We start from the raw sequence: 21025 nt of genomic DNA on the forward strand, positions 1-21025 counted from the left end.
ATTGTTAAAGATTTTTAGCGGTTCTTAGTGGGAAACATTGAGAAAAGTATATCTATTCTGTCTTCCTGGAAGCAAAGGTCACGTTCAAGACTGAGGGAACTCACCTGGCTAAAGTCTAGCTTTTGAAATCTCTCAGTCATGAATAAGCAAGGTACAGGACTCGGAAGAATGGGTCAAGTCTGCTTCCGTTCCCAGGAAAGGCAGTCTGGTTGGTGAGCCTGGCAGCAATAGCTGTGGAACAAGCAGCGGAGTGCTGGTTTCAGTTACTCTGCCCTCTGAGAGTAGGGTCCCACCACGTGCCTGGGAGGATGAGAATGAAGGTCAACTGCTTGACACAAAGGCCCAGAAAGACCTGCCTGGGTTTCATAGTGGGTTCTTGAGTCCAAAGGGAACTGAGATGCTATTTAGGAAACTGAAGGAGGATGATGGTCTAGGATCTTGACAGGACTAGTCAGGGTGATCAGAACAACAGCACTCACACCTGCTACAACACGGTGACCCTTGGAAACATTAAGTGAAAAGATGCCAGGCACAAAAGGGCACAGATTGCATGATTCCTTACATCTGAAATATCCAGGATAGACAAATCTATAGAGACAGAAAACAGATTAGTAGTTGCCAGGGGCTGAGGTACAGCAGGGAATAGGAAGTGAGTGCTTAACAGGTTCAGGGTTTCCATTAGGGGTGATGGAAAAATTCTGAAAACTAGAGAGTAGATAGTAATGATTTGTTCTTGTTCAGTTGCTAAGTCATGTCTGACTCTTTGCAACCCCATGGACTACAGCCCGCCAGGCTCCTCTGTCCATGGGATTTTCCAGGCAGGGATACGGGGTGGGTTATCATTTCCTTCTCCAAGGAATCTTCCTGACCCAGGGATAGAACCTGCACCTCTAGTATTGGCAGTCATGTTCTTTACCCCTGAGCCACCTGGGAATCACCAGATAGTAGTGATAGTTGCACAGAATTATGATGTGTTTACTGAAGCTGAACATACACATTAAAAATGATAAATTTTGTGTTATATGTATTTTACCTTTTTTTTAATGGTGGAAAATGAAAACAGAACGAAGACCAACAGTGCTTCTAATTCCAGTGCCTAGCAGACATTACTAGTTGCTCATGGCACACTTTCCCCAAAGCCCCATCATCTCAACATAATGTTCCACACAGGTAATTCCAGTCAGGAGGAGGAGACATACATGAAGGAATCCGTTCTATATCTCAGGCAGGAAGTTCCTTCTGGAAACACCAGACATCCAATCCAGAGCAACACCATGGATCTGAGATCCTACCAGGAACTCTGGCTGATCATGTCTTGCCTTCCATAATCAGAATTGGTTCAGGGCTGGGGTACCACAGAGGTTACTGATGCTACCTCAGTTACAACAGCTGAGATGTGTCAAGGGCCAAGTGGCAGAAAAAAAGCAATCTTGCTTTCGTATTGAGATACAAGAGATAACAGGCAGCTCTGCATTGTTCATTCCTGAAGATTTCAAGGCGGCCTGCTTGTAAGTTCAATTTCAGGGGAGAGATGGGAGTGATTTATGGTGACATCTATTAAGCCTTTATAGAACATAATACATGTGTTCTTGCTCTTACTGTAAAATTATTTGTTGCTAATTAGTTAGGGCTGCCAGCCCACTGTGTGTGAGACTGTCACACTCCCTTCCCTGTCCTGTTAATTAGCCATCCAGGGTCTCACCCTCTCCCAGTGTCCTGGAGCTCTCCTCCCTCTGCACATTTCTCATTTAAACAAGGAAGCCTAATTGTTGGCTTTGGTTTATTTTGGATAGTGGCTTAACTCTGGGGGCAGGGAAGTCCTTTGGAGGTGGTCTAACAATGTCAGGTGAGACAAGACAAATCATTTTTTGCACACCATCAGGCATTATGTAAGCGTGTTTAACCCAAAAATAGACATCTGTCTTTCATAAGTTCTTTCCATGGAGTACAAAATCCCTGTGGAATAATACAATTAAGCTCTGCAGTACTTGGTTTAAGTCATCCATTTCTGGCTTGCTGGAGTCTGGGAGGGAGGTCTTTGTATTGGAATGACCCGTGAATACGTGTGCAGCCAGAGGAGTGCCTGGGCTGACAGCTCCTTGGCAGCAGTGATGACTGTCTGGCATGGGCACTGTGATCATCAGCTCTGAGAGAGATGCTCTAGGTGCTGAAGCTATCCTGGCAGTGATGGAGCTAGTCCCCAGCCTTGAGGCCACTGGAGGGACCCTGGTCTGCCTGCCTGTGGAGTGTGGGTTGTATATCGCTGTTGACGTCTTCGTGAGAAAAAGAGGTCAGTTCTGTGGGATTTTTCTGAGAGCAGGGAGCCTGCTTCATCCAGCCAGTGTGAATCTAAAGGTGACACTCTCATGAAGTCATTATCACATATAATGGCAATAAAAAGAAAAGGTTTTTCCTAAGTACAGTTCGGCACCCAATGAAGCTTGTTCACTCCTCCGCTCAATGAGCCAACAAAACAGGCTCAGGAGACAGAAAATTCCCCGTTTACATTGATTGCATCGTGCGTGCCTCTGCCCACCTCCTGGGAGATGGCTGATTTCACACATCCTCATGACAGAGTAACGTGACTTCATTGACTGGCAGGCAGCTGTCAGTGCAGCGTGCGAGGTGTGTGTGTGTGTGTGTGTCTGTGTGTGTGTGTGTGTGGTGCACACATGCTGAAATGAAGAGGAAATGGCAAACACAGCAGAGCTATTGAAATTTAAAGGGAAAGTATGTCTTTGTTAAAATTCACTTAGGAAATGGAAGCTGTTCAAATCAGACCATGTCTAGGAACCCACCAGCCAACCAAGAAAGGGGACTAATTTCAACCTTTAACCTGTTTTGCTTTGGGGCAAGGTTCAGATAATGAGTGCTGGAAAGGCAGACCGAAGCGCTGAGCTTGGACTGGTCCCGACAACCAAGCTATTAAGATCCGGGCTGTCCATCCACAGTACCATACTGGTCTGCATCTTCCTGTCCTTCTCCTCCTCCTATGCTTCATATTTGAGGCTTCTTTGCATCAGCTTCTTCTCCCCATCTTCACCTCACCCCCTCAGAACTTAAATGGGTCCAGTGAAAAGTGACACTTGACAATATGTTTTGACATTAGATACAAGGATTCATATGACATGGGTCCATAATTAAGGGCATTGGGAACGTCTGAAGGTGACCCCAGTGGTGTTTGCGCATGTATATATATAGTCATTTCACTTCTGAGAAATCTTCCTGGATAGAAGACCAAGGGATGAATTAAAGAACGTTTTTGACAAATTCCAGTGATTTTTAATGAACTTTTTTCTTTGGCAGCTCTGGATCACTTAATTTGACAGCATGGTTAAGGGAAAATATGATTAAGAAAGCTATTTATGTTTCTGAGAGTCATGTGGAGTATGGCAGTTGAGTGAGTTGAGTGAGTAATTCTCTCGCTCTGATTATCCAGTGACTTGACTCTTAAGATTTGTAGATTTCCCTTTATTTTCATTGCCACTGCTGTGGCCCAGGGACTTCATGAGTATGTTGTTGTTAAGGCAATGATCTCCTAGCTACTCTCTGTGCTTCTGGGTGCGTTTAATACACTGTGCATAATCCTACCAGACAATATGTTTCTGTAGTTGTTCAGTCGCTAGGTCGTGTCTGACTCTTTGTGACCTCGTGGATGGCAGCTTGCCAGCCTTCCTGTCCTTCACCATCTCCCAGAGTTTGCTCAGATTCATGTCCACTGAGTCGGTGATGTTATCTAACCATCTCATCCTCTGCTGCCTTCTTCTCCTTTTGCCTTCAGTCTTTGCCAGCATCAGGGTCTTTTTCAACATATCGCATATATAATACCACTCCCTTGTTCAGGAGCCTAGATTCTGCTTATGGAATCAAAGCTAGACCTCCTCATCTAACCTTTGGGCTCTATGATCTGGTTCCATTTAACCTATCAAGGCTTCTGTTGAAACTTCTCTCCCACCACCTCTTGCTACACCCTGATTAAACACAGCAATTTTAGTCTCACCATCCTGACTTCATGCTTTTGCTTCTTCTCCTTTATTTCCAACTATTCTAAGAAATCCATTTTTCACATGAAAACCCAGAGCTTTTCTTAAAATGTGAAGCTTTTCCTGTAATCACCATTCACATTAACTTCTCCTTTCTTGAGTTCATATCCTTCGAGTAGACAAATCTTTGGCACTATATTTGCACTAGTGTTTCACATTAATCTTAACATCTTATCTACAAGTCTTATCTACAGCATGATTTTTTTTACTTTTGTGATTCGTGGTCTCCAGAATACCACTATGCCACTCTGGTGTAAAGAACACTGAACTTGGAATTGAAAGGTCAAACTTGGGTTCTGGTTCTACAACTGTCCAGCTGTGTAACCTTGGATGAGCCCCTCAACCTCTCTGAGCCTCTGCTTCCTTAGCTGTGAAATGAAACTCAAGAAACTGTTCATAGCCCATTCCACAGAGCTTTTTCCATGCTCATATAAAATAACATGTCAGAGAACTTCGTAAGCCTCAAAGTGCTCTGGAGCAGAAGGCCCCATTAGTATTATAGTTTGTCTATAATAGTTAATGTTGAATTGAGCCCAAAAAATATATCTGTAAAGCACTCTTAATCTTGAGCACCAGATTGCTCAGTAGCAGTGGTCATACCATGTAACATTTATAGTACATTTTACTTTTCCTAGTGCCTTGTATTTAGAATACCATTTTGTCCTTGCTAGAATGCAAGGGTCAGGGATTTCTATTCTCATTTTACAGCAGGAGGAGAGAAATGGAAGTTGGACAGATACATTAAGTGAATTGCTGTAACTTATGTAGTTAGTCAGTTTCCCAAGTGGCTCAACAGTAGAGAATTCACCTGCCAATGCAGCAGAAGCTGCAGGAGATGCGGGTTTGATCCCTGAGTCAGGAAGATCCCCTGAAGTAGGAAATACCAACCCACATCAGTATTCTTGCCTGGGAAATCCCATGGACAGAGGAGCCTGGTGGATTACAGCCCATGGGGTCACAAAGAGTCGAACACGACTGAGCATGCATGCACACACACATGTAGTTAGTTACAGCAACAGTTGGAGTGAGGCTTCCTTTCTGCCTCTTAAACCCTGCCTGCAAACTGGGGTCATTTTCACTCACTGCTTCCCCACCACCAGCCTGGCCCCTGCCATGGGGTGCTTTCCGCCTTATTTCTCACTTTTCTTCCTCAATGGACATTTTCCTCCTGGGCCTCCACTGGTTCTCTCGTGGCTCTGGTGGTTTCATCTGAACTTGTATGGTTCTCACTCCAGTTCAGTTCATTGCAATCATGTGCATATTCGTCTTAAAATCTAAGAATATTTTATTGTTCCTTCCAAATCCTGTTGGTTCCCTCAAGTATTTTATGGTAGAAGAACCTGGATCACATAAGTGACCTGAGTCCCATATTAGGTCCTAACTCTCAGTTAGGACTCATGCAGATTTCCTTCCTCCTGAGGAGTCAAGTTCTCCCTGGAGGCTTATCCACTCAGCCCTAGGTGAGGCTTCCACCCAGGGCTGACATCATTTAGTCACACCCATAGGAACAAATTGTCATCAGCTGATTACTGCCTCAACTTCAGTATACCATAAAATTTAACAATGGCTTATTTTTTATTTTCTGTCATCTTATTTTTTATTGAAATACAGTGGATTTACAATGTTGTGTTAGTTTCAGATGTATGTATATTATATATAGATAGATAGATATATACATATGTATATATATATATTCTTTTTAAAATTCTATTCCATTACAGGTATTATTATAAGATATTAAGTATAGTAATTCCTTATTTATTTTATATATAGTGGTGTGTATCTATTAATCCCAGACTCCCAATTTATCCCCCATCCCTTTCTCCTTTGGTAACCTTAGATTTGTTTTCTCTATGAGTCTATTTCTGTTTTATAAATAAGGTCATGTATCTTTTTTTTTAGATTCCATGTATAAGTGATACCGAATTATATTTGTTTTTCTCCAACTGATTTCACTTAGTATGATAATATCTAGGTTTACATGTTGCTGCAAATAGCACTATTTCCTTCTTTTTATGACTGAGTGGTATTCCATTACAGGTATATACCACATCTTTTCTATCCATGTGTCTTCTATGTCTTTGATATTTTAATAGTGCCGCTGAGAACTTCAGGGCTCATGCATCTTTTTGAATTAGTTTTCCTCTTTTTCCAGATATATGTCCAAGAGAGGGATTGATGGGTCATATCATAGCTCTGTTTTTAGTTTCTTAAAGAAATTTCATTCTGTTCTCTGTAGTGGCTGTACCAATTTACATTCTCACCAGCAATGTAGGAGAGTTCCCTTTTCTCCACACCTTCTCTAGCATTTATTACTTGTAGACTTTTTGATAGTCATTTTAACAGGTGTGAGGTGATACTTCACTGTAGTTTTGATTTTCTTTTCTCTAATAATTAGTGATGTTGAGCATCTTTTCATGTACCTGTTAGGCATCTGTATATCTTCTTTGGAGAAATGTCTATTTAGTTGTTCTGACCATTTGTTGGTTGTGTTGTTTGTTTTTCTGACACTGAACTGACTGAGCTGTTTGTATATTTAAGAAATTAATCCCTTGTTGATCCCATCATTTTCTTGAATGAATTTGATGTAATCTACTCTGAATATTTGATGTCATTTTAATACGTTAGACCATGCTAATTGCAGCTGTAAGTGGTTATTAACATTTAACAACAGAATTTTTAATCACCCAACGTAAGTAGTTTCCTTTGTAATAGTTGCCCTGAAACTTTCTCAGGAGAAGTCAGTGTCTACAAAGGACTTCTTTATAAACTTGGGGAACCAGAGCAAGAGCCAGACTAGTCTGTCCCAATATAGGATCCCAACAGGACCCCATGTTCTGTGGGCAGGCATGGTCCTCTCTTCTCTAAAGCAGTGTAATTAGGTAACACGACTTAGCTCTGCACTTTTTATAACAACTCTCTGAAAACTGAATTTGTAACATTGACTGCAAAGTTTGGAAGTATTCCAGCTGACAGAAGCATGCAGAACATGTTCTTATCCTAAGACAGAGTGGAATGGAACCCAAGCACCATGACGATCACGTTATAAATCTGCCTTCAGTTCATAAACTGCCTTCAACACAGTGCTTCTTGATGTGAGTTCACACCCCAGGTTTTGCAGCTCATCGAAGATGGAGAGTGTAAATAGGCAGAGGACACAAGAGATAAATCTGGTCGCTGCAGAGAAAGAGTGATTTGACTTCTGGGGACAGGCTATAGCCGTATTCTGCTGACTTCATGCAGTCCTTATCTTCCCTGCCTTCCCCTGTCCTTACACTTTTGAACTATGGGTTGTGTTTGGTTGATAAATGTCTATGATGAGAAGGACCAGGGTATAATGAAAATGGCACTGGATTTGAGGTCAAGCAAATGGTTTTGGATCCTGGCTAAGCTCTGGGAAATTAGCGCTTTTACTGTGCCTTGCTGTCCTCATTTGTGAAATAAATAGGTTGTTTAAGGGCCTTAGGCACCCTGGGTTGAGCTCTTGAGAACATTCCATCTGCGTGGAGACTCCAAGGAGAACTTCCCTAGTAAGGTACTGAAGACAGTCTGCACAGATTACTGACTGGAATGGATCTGTTTGCCCCTTATCCATAACAATGAAGTGAAGGAGAGGCTGGGGCTATAACGGCTGAGATTTTTCATTAGATTTTTGGAAAATAGATGGAGCGTGGTTGCCATGTTGATCCATGAAACAAAGAGGAGGGATCTGCAGCTCAGGATATGCCATGGGGATCTGAAGTAGAGGCAAGGGTGCCCTGTTTGGGGGAAGCCGGAGTGGCTCCAGGCTTGGGACCAGCAAGTGCAGCAGTTCAGCAGAAGGAAAGAGTGAGAAAGGGCTTAAAACAAGGAAGGCACAGCTGCCTGAGAGGTATACACTCTCATCTCCAATTGGGCAGATAAGTGAATATTTATCTTCATACAAAAAAAGAATCTAAAGCATTTCTGTGCAGAAATTGCCAGATTGTCATAGAGGATAAACCCTGGTAGTAGCGTGGGTATTAGAACTCCAGAGTACTGTTCTCTTTACTTTGACCTGTTTGTACTCTAGCCAAATGGTCCATTGTCTGCCTATTCATCCTAAAGCAAGGCATTCTTATCTATGTTCTACCAATGATCCAATTCTTAACTAAACTTCTGAAATTGTCAATACTGGCTAAATAACCCAGGAAATCCTTATTAGCTACCCAGACTTTCTTTCTTCAATATAAATAAGATTCAAGATCCACTCTACATGTGAGGACAATAGCAACTGAAAGAGAAGATCTGAGAGAAAAACTGACCTTGGAAGGTACAGAAATTTTTTGAGTGGAAGAAAATTATAAAGAAGAGAAAATGTTCTCTGATTTGAGATTTTATACACATAAATCAAAATGGGATAGCTAGGGAAAAGGAATTATAAGATAAGGAACTCATACAAATTAAATCTATGATGGCAGAAATGGAAGTTTCAATCATAGGTATGAAAGATATAAAAGAAATTCTTCCAGAATAAAGAGTAAAAAGGCAGAGGCAGACAGTGCTAGACAAGAAGAGAAAAAGAACTAATTCATGACAGAGAATTCACACAATTCGATTGTATCAGGAGAAATGGAATGTGATTATTAAGATTTCCAGATAGTAATGAGAACTGTGAAAAATGGTAGGAGAAAATTATCAAAGAAAAAACCAAAAATGGCTTCCCAGTGTTGAAGAAGTACCGTAGACTTCCATCTGAGAGGTCTGCTAAGTACCAGCAGGAGAAATGAAAAATCTGTCTGTTTGAGTTTGATGCTATAATAATCTACATGCTTAGAAGAGAGAAGTCTTTTGATCTTGCTGCTATGAGCATCCTTCTTTAAGTGGCTCAAAAGTTCTCTACATGGCATTAGTCATGAAAAACAAATGTAGACCCAGCACTCACTTACCCTTGTAATGTACAGTATTAAGCTGGTCACATTAACATGAAGTGAAGTATTAGTCTCTCAGTTGTGTCCGACTCTTTGTGACCCCATGGACTGTAGCCCTCCAGGCTCCTCTGTCTATAAGGTTTCCTAGGCAAGAAAACTGGAATGGGTTGCCATTCCCTTCTCCAGGGGATCTTCCCTACCCAGGGATTGAACCTGAGTCTCCAGCATTGCAGGTGGATTCTTCACCATCATGTTAACATAAATGTTGTTTATTGCAGTTCAAGTTTTAGAACCATAAAAGCCTTAATTGTACCATATTGTGAATGGAATGTACATGGCAATAATATTGGCACAGTTGTAGTAAAGACCAAGCTCAAAGAATGAACCCCAATGTGTGAATGGGGTAGAGAGAAGATAGGGGTGCTAATATGCCCATATATATGCCTTACATACAGAAGAGTGTCAGGATACTGGCTGAAATGGAGGTATGGTGTGATAGATAATCAATAGAAGAACTAAAAATTAATACAGCAGTTAATTATTGGACTGAGTGGGAGGTAGTGTGAGCAAAATCCTCCTCTAATAAAGTGGAGAATCAATAAAGAAGTCTTAAATTGGGAAAACAATAGCTTATTAATTAGAGTTATGGCAATCACCCCTAGAAAACCAAAATCCAAATTGTATTATATTGATTTCCCAAGACAGTAAGACCAAGGACAGGGAGGAGTATGGAAGGGTACAACTTTTTTCTTAAGGCTCTTGGTTTTTTATCATGTGCATGTATTACTTTCCTTTTTCTGAACATTAAAAGATATGAGTTCCTTTCTAACTTTCAGAGTTTCTGTTTGTAAAGATACAACCTAACAATAGGTCACATGAAATACCTAATGTTTGTCTCATTTGGGCCTGCAAAAATGCAAAATTCATTTGGCTCAACCTAAATAGATTTCAGATTTTGGATTTTAACGTGGATATGCCTTAATATGAATATCTAGTACATGAGCAATTCAGTGACATTCTGGCAATTTGGAGATGTCGTAATTCATTACTCAACAACACCCTTCTTTCTAACCAACATTTCAAGCCCTTTCAACTTATAGGGGAAAATTCAAATGGCACATCCTACAACCCTATACCCTGTATTTAAAGAACTTACTTTTTCTTCTAAACATGCACAAGTCACAACCCTGTATTTCAAACACCTGTCATTGTGAGTTTTACACTCTTCCTTGTACAACTGTTATCTGTGTACTTTCTGTCTCGTCTCTCTATTAGACTACAGTTCCTTTAGGGGAAATATTTGTGTTCTATTGGGAGAGACTGCCTGGTTTTGAAGACAGTTCTAACTTGCCTTGCGCACTTCCCAGCTGTGGGGCTTTGGGCAAATTGCTTAACATCTCCAAGACATATTTCTCCCAACCTCCAAATGAAGATAGTGATGTCTCTTCTTAGGTCCAGCAGGATGTCTGAATAAGAAATTGTATGCCCAAGGCTTGGCATAACATCTCGTATGCAGCAGATGTGCAATTAATGACCGTCAGCCTGGCTTCCTTTTGCCCTTATTCACCCTTGAACCTTCCCCAACATCAAACACAATTCTTTACACATAGAAGCTTAAATGGTGAAATGAGAAAGAAAAAAAGAAAGTATGTTGGAGTGAAAGATGCTGAAAGTATGCAAAATCCTTTAAGGAAAACAAAATTAGCCCTACCTTTGAAAATACAAGTTTTCCAATAATCATATTGAAGAGGAAATAGCATAGTACTCTGTTTGGCATACTAGTTGTATAGTAACCAATCTAGAGATGGAAAACACTTGGGATGCACCCAAAAACGTTGTCTGTGATCCTTTCCTTTTCATTCATCACCTATCATCAACTCTACATTGCCTTTCTGTGGAATTGAGGCAGATCTACAGCCATGGAAAGCAGCCTGGGACGCTGGCAAGGAATCCCAGACTCATGAAGTGCCCACTGGCTTCCACTGTTTCTTAGGCTAAGTGCTTGCCCCATTCTCTTGGTTCAGAGCTTTCCTCATGGAGAATAACTTGCTTTTCTAGAGTTGGCTCTAGAATTTTTCTAGAATTGGCTCAATGACTCCAAGGAACCTTTACTGAATGGCCCCACTTTCAGAACACTTGTTTGGCCCCTGTCATTTCTGTTTATCACATTCTGACCACATTATCATTATATCTGCATTTCTCTTACCCTTACTAGAGTATGTGCACAGAGAAGATACTCAATATATTTAAGCTCGGATGAACTATTCACAATGAAGACATAGAGTAGGAAGGCCACTGAATGCACACTGGTGTGTGTGTGTGTGTGTGTGTGTGTGTGTGTGTGTGTGTGTGTGATATGTAAATTAACCCCACCAAAGATGGAACATGTCTTTCACAATGGAGCTTTCATTCAGAAGTACATTGGTAAAGGCCAGCTAACTTGAAAAAGTCAGTTAGGAAAATATAGTGGCTACCAGTTGAAATTATTATTATTTTTATTATTTTCCATTTATTTTTATTAATTGGAGGCTAATTACTTTACAATATTGTAGTAGTTTTTGCCATACATTGACATGAATCAGCCATGGATTTACATGAAATTATTGAAGAAAGGAAGGTTTCTGTTTGGAGAGCATAGAATGGAGGATCCCAAATGATAAAACAGACATCAGCATAGACCCCTCAAATGGAAGATAATCCACAGCTCAGGAAGGGGAAGGAGGGCATTAAAGGGGTGCATTCCATCCTCAGAAGCAGGTAGAGCATTAGGGCTTAGGGACACAAGGTTAGAGAAGTAGGCAGATAAGCCTGTCTGGCCCACCTGCCAGAATCTTGTACAATCACTCTGCATAATTATTCTTGAAAATACAAACATTGCTGGGGCTGACTGACAAGTATTGTTCCAGCAGGGAGGGCTGTCAGGGCAAATCAATCCAACTCTACCACATGCCAGAGTGTAGAACAGATATAATTTTGGCTGTTAGGGGCTGTCAAAGCGAAGGATGTGCCGTATGTGTATTTTGAAGTGTGGTGTTCCCTTTAGTCTAACAGCTTGAAAGATTTCTGGGGCTTTCCCCCTCTCTGGCTGTTTTCTACAAGAAGTTTTGAGTATTTTAATTTCAAATAACTCAAGTCTTTTCTCTAATGTGAATTTCAGGTTAGACTAAACCCAATCTTACCTTTCCCCCCATAGCTGCTCTGTACTCATTCAACACATGGTGTTAAAATTTGATTTAGGAGGAAAAGGTCCTTTGCTGCCATTGGATGTCTTAAGGGGCATCCAAGTAGGTACCTGGTGCACTCCCAGCAAGGCAAACTCACCTTAGAAGAGTCTGTTTTGTCCATCACTAGACCCAGTGCAAGGCTTAGCCCAAAGGGTCCCACTGGGCCTCTTGGGGATCCCTGAAAGTTCACTTCCTCCTTCAGTGGTCCAGCACCAAAGCTGAGGCCCTTAGAAGGTGATTCACTCAAAACCTTTTCTCTCTCTTTCTGAATTTTTCTGCTTCATCCATCTTATTGGATTCTCAGTGACTTCCCCAGTCATCTGTCCCACTAGTTTTCTTTTCCTTCCTTCTCTCCATTTTCCCCCCTTTCCTTCCTATTTGTGGTGCCTATTTATTTATTTATTGTGGTGCCTATTTAATTTGTTACCTTCTACTGTTCTCCTTGGGGCTTCCCAGGTGGTTCTAGTGGTAAAGAACCTGCCTGCCAATGCAGGAGACGCAAGAGAGAAGAGTTCGATCCCTGGGTTGAGAAAGTCCCCTGGAAATGAGGAAATGACAACCTATCCAGTATTCTTGCCTGGAGAATCCCGTGGGCAGAAGAGCCTGGCAGGCTGCAGTCCATGGGGCCGTGAAGAGTCAGACACAATTGAATGACTGAGCATGCATATTCTCCTTAACTTACAAACACCCTCAAATCTCTCCCTCCTCAAAATCCCCCCAGTACCCACCCCTGAGAGTCACCCCGTCATCCCTAGACCCACCTGTCTGTCCCTGTCCCAACCCTCCGCTTCTGCAGTCCGCGCTCACCACCTCCGCTTCCTAACCTCTCACTTACTCCCCGGCCCCAGCTTTCTGCCTTCTGCTTGCTCATGCTCGCCCCTGGCCCCTTCTCCTGCCTCTCTCATGTATCCACTTTGATCTTGTTCTAAAGCTCCTTGTTTTCTGTCTGTCCCTGAAAACATCAGGATTAGTCCTTGGTGATTTACCTGTCCCGTTTGGGGTCACAGACTTGATCTCCGCCTCCCCATGGTCTGTCACCCTGAGCTGTGTGCATTTCTTGGACAGGAAACTAGAGAGGAAGGGTGAATGAGTGGCTGGACGGAGCCCGCCTGCCTTCCAGCTCAGCATGGGCCTCTGTGAGAGGGAGGTCTGTAGTTACTCCTAAACTTGCCCCTTTGCCTCTAGTTTGACTACTGCCAGAACCACTTGTTCTTGTCACTTTTCTTCCATGCTCAAAAGTCTTCTAGATAAGACTTACATATAAAACAAATCCAAGGATTCACTGATTATGGGACATGCGTGTGCTGAAGAAGACCTAAAATACTGTTTAATCTAAACTCTTTTATTTAAAGACGACAAAATGAAGGCAAAAAGCAGTTGAAGTCATTTGTCCAAGAGTCCGGACTTGTTAATAAGGACTTCAAGGTCCTCTGTGATCCAACCTCATCCTCCTTTTGCTGCATATTGTTTGCTCTTTCTCTTTAGGAAAAAATAGTACAAATCACAACTTCTTAAATACCACTGTGGGCTTTTTCCTCCTCCTCATCCTTGCTTTTTCTCTTCCCCCTCCTTAAGTGCCCTCTTCTCTACCATGCTCATCTCTTGTTCAATCACTCATCTATTTTTGCATGTTCATGTTATTATTTATTCATAAAATAGTATTGATTGCCTAATATGTTCTAGGCCCAGCAGTGGGTGTGGAAAATTACATCTCTTCTTTAACCCCATCCCCAAAGCATTCCTGAGTAAGCCCATAGACATTGATTTTTATGCCATTATGATGATAAGCACTCTGGACTCCCTGTATAGTGTTTGACTGAGGGTGGTTTTTGTGTCATATGTCTTTTCCTTATTGAGCTCTGCCATAAGAAATATTCTTAGGAAGCTCACTATTTACACTACAGATGTTGTTAAGGACATTGGTTTCCAATGTAAAATCCATTTGATGTATTCCTTTCAATACTAAATTCCATGAAGAATCTTACTTATCATAGGAATTTCTGTGCTCTTTCTTATGAGTAGTCAAAATTTTATAAATTATTGTGTTTCCCTCTTGGCTTCTTCTGCCAGGAAACTTAGAGTCGAATTATGGCAATTTTAATAGCTAAGTGGAACCTTAGAGTCTGCACATTTGCATTTCTACTTATCTTGTTTTAGCCTTCTTTTCTGTTTTCTCTGACTTGAGGTCTTAGTTTTCTTTTCCCTTGCATGATCACATAAAGTACCTGAAATTGCTTTAGTCATATCCAACTCTTCTGTGACCCCATGGACTGTAACCCGCCAGGCTCCTCTGTCCATGGGATTCTCCAGGCAAGAACACTGGAATAGATAGCCATGCCCTCCTCCAGGGAATCTTCCCAACCCAGGGATCGAACCCACATCTCTTATGTCTCCTGCACTGCCAGGTGGGTTCTTTACCACTAGTGCCACCTGGGGAGCCCTAAGAATACTGGAATGGGTAGCCATTCCTTTCTCCAGGGGATCTTCCTGACCCAAAGATCAACCCTGTGTCTCCTGCATTGCAGACAAATTCTTTGTCATCTGAGCCACCAGGGAAGCCCAGGCTATAGTACATGCTTAATAAAGGTTTGTCGAACTAAAGTGATAAATGTAGACCCATGATTCCCTACGTGGACAAATCCAAGCTCACTTTCTCTTTCACTTTGTCTGCTGTAAGAAGGCCAAGGAAAGATAGAGTGTTGTAGTGGAAAGAATTTAAACTCTGCCTATTACCATTTGTATAACACAAATTCAGTTTAGTTCAGTTGCTCAGTCATGTCCAACTCTTTGCAAACCCATGGACGCAGCACGCCAGGCCTCCCTGTCCATCACCAAGTCCCAGAGTTTACCCAAACTCATGTCCATTGAGTCAATGATGCCATCCAACCACCTCATCCTCTGTCGTCCCCTTCTCCTCCTGCCTTCAATTTTCCCCAGCATTAGGGCCTTTTCAAATGAGTCAGCTCTTCACATCAGGTGGCCAAAGTATTGGAATTTTCAGCTTCAGCATCAATTCAGATGAGTTATTTAGCACATGTGATCCCCTTCTTGTTACTTTAATCTGAAAGTGAAATAAGGATGCCCTACTGGATTGCTGTGAAGATTGATAGCCCTTGTAAGCCTCTCAGCACATTTCCAGGCCCTTAATGGCAATCAGCACATATTAGGGTCTCTCTCTTTCCTTCCTATTTCCTTGTTTCATTGGAAATTGCACTTGGAAAAGGATAAGTGGATTGCTCTATGACCACAAGTTAGTCAATTAATTGTAGTGTCATCTGTAAAATAAATGTGACTATTGACCTCATTCAGAGGGATATGAAAATTAATCGATGGTAATGCGCATTGGGATTTTTTGCTGAAAAGTGCTTAAGAATGGCTCAGTATTGTTACATGTTTTATTTCATCATTAATGTTATTTATGAATATTTGGCTTTGTCTTGTCCTGGTGTGTTTTACATCTCTTGTCTTAATCACATTTATTTTCAATATCATCCGAACTTATATCTTAATAATAAAAATATAGATGAAATTCAAAACCATAGTTCCCGTCTTTCATATAAATTAACTTTTTTCAAGGTAGATGATTTAACCTGTTTCAGTATGCTCCTTATGATATAGACATTAAGATATTTAGTAAATAATTTTTGTTACTTGCATTTAAAATCAATCTCAAGCAGTTTTCATAGCTTTGGCATCCTACTTTTTGCACTCATATTTTATGTTTATTGGCCATTTTGTAATGATATTCTTCATTATGAGATGCTTGATCCATTTCAGATGATAAATGTGAATGTTTCAAGTATTTCTAGTTGAAGAGATAATTAACTGAATGATATACCTGTTTTCACTTTACTGGCAGGGAATGCTCATTGCATGCAATCTCAAATAGGGGCTTGTGTTACAGAGTCCAAGGTCACTCTCCTGAGAGTTAGGGGATCTGAGTTCTAGCTTGGTCGCTTTCTAGCTGTGTGGCCCAGAGAAAGTCACTTCATCTCTCTGAGACTCACTGGCCAACTGTCACACATGAGGGAGTTGGTCTTAGTGATCTTTAATTTCTGTTTCCATCACAGCATCTGGTCCTTTCACTGGAACTGCTGAGGCAGGCCGTACATTTAGGTTTGTAGGGAAACATAGAGATTCCTCCTAATACAGAACATTATTTTCTGGGGTATATTATTTACACAGTCCTACTCACAAATATAAGATGTCTTTCCATTTAACTGTGGAGTAGTTGGCATATATTAAAGACTCCATGAATGTCTCCATTTAAGGTCCATGTGATGAGTAGAATATGTCCAGGGGGACAAGGTTCTCTGTGAAACTCTATTACTGAGGAAATGGGAGGATATGTTTCCTATTTCAAACTTAAATAGATGGAGTGATATTTATTTGTTTGTTTTGTTACTTTTAGATTTCGTAGTAATAAATATAGACCTGGGTTGAACTATAGCCTGCATGTTTATATAGGCTATTTACTTCTGGGAGAAATTGATACTAGAAATTTTATTTAAACCATCTGAAACTACAAGCATCTCCACCAACTACTGAAACTTCTTTGTGACAAAATGCATTTTTCAGTGGCTGTAATGTGATGCTAATACAAAACTAGAAATCCATTCAGTTCTGGTACTTAGGAAGCAAATGCCCAAGTGCAGTGAATTTCCACCCTGGAAAATTCCATTAATAATAAAGACATCCACAATTTTTAGTCCCTCATCTCAATTATTACTTCTGGTCATCAATTTCTCCCTGATTCCACACAGTAGATTTATTTGCACAGTAATCTAATCACACCCTTTGTTTTGACTATATGAACATACATAGGTCAGTCTGCAGACCACAGGAGTTTGGTGGTCCCTACACCACACACACCTCTTCTGGGTACTCCTATCTTTGGCAAGGTGAATTTTAAAAAGGTACTTTTTATAAAAAGTTTATTTAAAGAAATCAACTATTGTCTTGAGGTTTTTTTCTTCAAATCTAAGAAGCTATTTATGGTAGAGTCTGGGCTTTTCATTTATTTATTTGTGTTAGTTATTCATATTGGGTTTGAGGTGGTTTTGCTGGAGTCTGCAAAGTTAAAAGCAGAGCTTTGACTGACCTAAGAAATAAAGAACGTAAAAAATTTTAACATGCTTACCCGATAGCTTATTAATCATGGCATCTTTGGGCTTCCGTGGTGGCTCAGATGGTAAAGAATCCACCTGCAGTGCAGGAGATCTGGGTTCAATCCCTGGGTTGGGAAGATCCCCTGGAGAAGGGAATGGCAACCCACTCCAGTATTCTTGCCTAAAGAATTCCATGGACAGAGGAGCCTGGTGGGCTACAGTCCATAGGGTTGCAGAGTCAGGCACAACTAAGTGACTTTCACTTAGACTCACTTGACCAAGGATACTTTGTATAAAATGAACCCAAATGTTCCTAGGGCCCTTTAAGGCAGTGTTATTCAAAGGCCTGTCCACAGTGAGATTGTCTAAAACAGAAACCAGGGCATTGCTTTTTTCATTAAGAAAGTCTTGCGACTTCCCTGGTAGTCCAATGATTAGGACTCCACACTTCAAGTTTGATCCCCAGCCAGGGAACTAAGATCCTATATGAGCGCAGCTTGCCCCGCACCAAATAATAATAATAATAACATAAAATTTTAAAAAAGAAAATTTTACTCCCAAGAAAAATTCAGCTAAATGCCATGCAAACAGCCAAACCAAACTTCCCAATGCCTTTCCTCTTAGCTGCTTTGCTGAAAGACACAAGACAAATGGCAGCTGAGTGTTTGTACAACTTGGGCAAACTGTTAATACTTCACCCCTCTGTGCCTCGGGCTCTTAGAATGCTGGTATCAGGAGGGAGAGAGGGAAAATGTGAGCAAGGAGCTCAGTGAGTGAGTGGGGCAGCCGAGATGTCATAGTAAGCGGCCCAACGTGGTACAGGCTGATGGCTCCCTAAGGCAGATGCTTCCAACTGGTTGGGGCTCTAGCAGGAGATGGTGTGGTGGGGGGGTTGGGTCATGGTCAGATATCCTGCACAAAGGCCTTGACATACCTGGGAGTGAAGGGTGGGGATGGCTTTCATTTGAGAGGGCTGGAGGGGGACGCCATGGGTGTCCTCAGGCACCTCGCAGTGGTGGTGTTTTAGTTGCTAAGTCGTTTTGTATCTGACTCTTTTGCGACCCCATGGAACTGTAGTCTGCTGGTCTCCTCTGTCCATGGGATTTCCCAGGCAAGAATACCTGAGTGGGCAGTCATTTCCTTCTCTAGGGGATCTTCCTGACCCAGGGATCAAATCTTCCTGACCTGCTTCTCCTGCATTGGCAGGCATATTCTTTACTGCTGAGCCGTCAGAGAAGCCCATCCTCAGCAAAGCCACGGTTTTATTGGAGCTGAGGAGGTAAAGAGAAGTTTAAGGAGAGATTTAGGATACAGAGGCCTACTGGATGATCGGCATTTTGCCCAGAAGAACTGATGGAAGGACTTGTGAGGGAGGTGAAGGGGTTAGCATTGGCTCTGCTTGGGTTACTTATGAACAATTTGGCAGTTTGAGGCTGGATAAAGAGGGATGGTCTGAGAGGGTACCAAGGATTTCCTTTGGTGATTGAGGGAAACAGGCAATGAGGCAGTTTGGGATATCTTTCAATGCTCTCCTGGAGGAGAATGGGAAGAAATTCTTAGCTCAAGTATGTGATAGCTTCAGACTAGCTGTTCTTCCTACTCCTGACATCTTGGAGAATTGGGCTTCTTTAATGCCTGCACACTCAATAGGATTATTGTCAGTTAACTGAAGTAATAAAACTGAACAGTATTTGTCTGTTGCTTCTATTATCACTTGGCACATTTTCCAACAAATATTTGGATAGCACCAGCTATGTGCAGAGCACTATGAGACCCTGGCAGAAGTGCAAATACAAACAAAAGCTTGTTACCTGTGCCCCTCAATGGCTTCCAGTCTTAGAAAAGAGGAATTCCTTCTATTTAGAGGCAGTCCATTGGCAAAAGGCCACCATTCATGTAATCTACTATATCCCAAACATAGGAAAGCAAATTATTGCAAAATAGCCCATTTCTTAAAAGATATGTCTACTGCCTTCAAGGTCAGTGTGGTAAAACTGGCCTCATCAATTTTAGCTTGGAAGATGATGAAATTGTGGCCTCATAATAGCTTTAGAAAGTTATTTCCCATCAGTTTTTTTTACTGCTTGGAATGAAAGAGAGAGAGAGAGGGAGGGATGGGGAGAGAGGGAGGAAAAGGAAAGGAAGGAAAGAAGGAGAAAGAAAGGAGAGAGGGGAGGAGGGAGGCAAGAAAAGTGTAAATCAAATGAACAAAAAGGAAGTTAAATACTAGCCTTGATCTGGTTAGAGTGTAAAGTAAATCAAGTGGCAATTTAATTCTCAATGAACATATGACAACCTTGGAGTTAAATATTAGATTTAAATAGGGCAGCTAATTCTCTGCAAGAATTACATTCATCTCTTTATATGGGCACTCTTCCTAATGAACACATCTTTCCCCTCTTAAATTCAGGCATTGCTGCTGGAGCATGAGAAATTAATATACATTCTTAGATTCATTAATAATGTTGCTCATAAAAGACCTTTTGATTTTTATCACCCTGAGTTCCCAGAGGCCCACGGAAGCAGCCATAGCTCCAAACCACATGAATTATCAGGGGGGAAATCCTATTAAAGCAAAACCTTAATCACCACTTGCATTTTATATCAAGTTGTATCTAAGAAGAAACTGTATATATCATATCCATCAACCTAGCAGGGGTAAATAAATGATGTTACAGTCCTTCCACATAATATTACAAAGTAAAAGCAAAAGAATTACTACCACTACACACAGTGGTATTCCGTCTCAAGAACAATGTTGAGAGAGAGATGTCAGACAGAGAAGGATGCATGTAATATGATTCCATTTATTAGCTTCAAAACAGGCAGCAGTCTCTCATTGGGGAGATGTCAGTGGTAGCAAACCAACAAGGGAAATGATTAACACAAAATTCAGGATAGTGATTATCCATGGGAGGTGAGTAGGAAATGGCTACAATCCAGAAAGAATACAACGGTGCTTCAAAAGTACTAGTGATGTTCTATTGCTTAATGGAATGGTGACTTCATGGGTATTCATGTTGTTATCATTAATAAAACTGTAGAGATAAGCTTTGTATTTTCTTTGGAACTTTTGATAATTTGAACTGGCTGCTGAACTAAGCGGAGAGGAAGCTGGGAGGTTGTTTTTACTTTTTACTCTCTTACATACTTCCCTTTCTCTCATCACGCTTAGCATAACTTACAATTGAAAAAGAACTTTCTGGTGTAGAAGAAAAATTACAGACTCTGGGCTCAGACAAACCTGAGTTCACATCCCAACTCCTCCATTCCCCCACTATGAATCATTGAAATTCCTGCAGACTCAGTTTCCCCATGTATAAAATGTAGGAAAGAATGCTTCTAAGAGTCCAATGAGAGAATGTTGTTGACTGCACATCCCAAGCTCTAGAGGGACGCACAGTCTCTTTTTTCAGTCTGCCACTCAGGGATGAGAAGTTCAGAAAAGCCTTGTGGCAGTGACCCAGTGGGAGCCCTGGGCTCAGGGATCCAACACTTGATGTGCAGGTTGACGAGGCCCAAGCTCACACTGTGGAGCCCTCTATCCTCTGCAGAGTCTCTTTTCGGGCTTCTCCACCAGCTCTGGCCTGAGAATCATTCACTTGCCTCCCACCGTGCACTACTGGTCTCCCCAAGAGCCACCTTTGGACCGCCTCCTGCCTCCTCCAGGAAGGTGATGGATGAGTGGCATGGGCCAGCTCAGCTCTGGATGAGAGGAATAAACAGTCCCCCTTCCCCTAATGCTTCTGTACATGTCTCTT

At 41.5% G+C, this 21025-nt stretch overlaps 1 protein-coding gene across 1 annotated transcript in view; it reads left to right on the forward strand.

Moving 5' to 3' along the window:
• NTRK2 (neurotrophic receptor tyrosine kinase 2) overlaps positions 1-21025 on the forward strand; it is a 388739-nt gene that overhangs the window by 270424 nt on the left and 97290 nt on the right. The window lies entirely within an intron of this gene.

The sequence above is a fragment of the Muntiacus reevesi genome, chromosome 10 (genome assembly GCF_963930625.1).
Source record: "Muntiacus reevesi chromosome 10, mMunRee1.1, whole genome shotgun sequence".
Taxonomy (NCBI): Eukaryota; Metazoa; Chordata; class Mammalia; order Artiodactyla; family Cervidae; genus Muntiacus; species Muntiacus reevesi.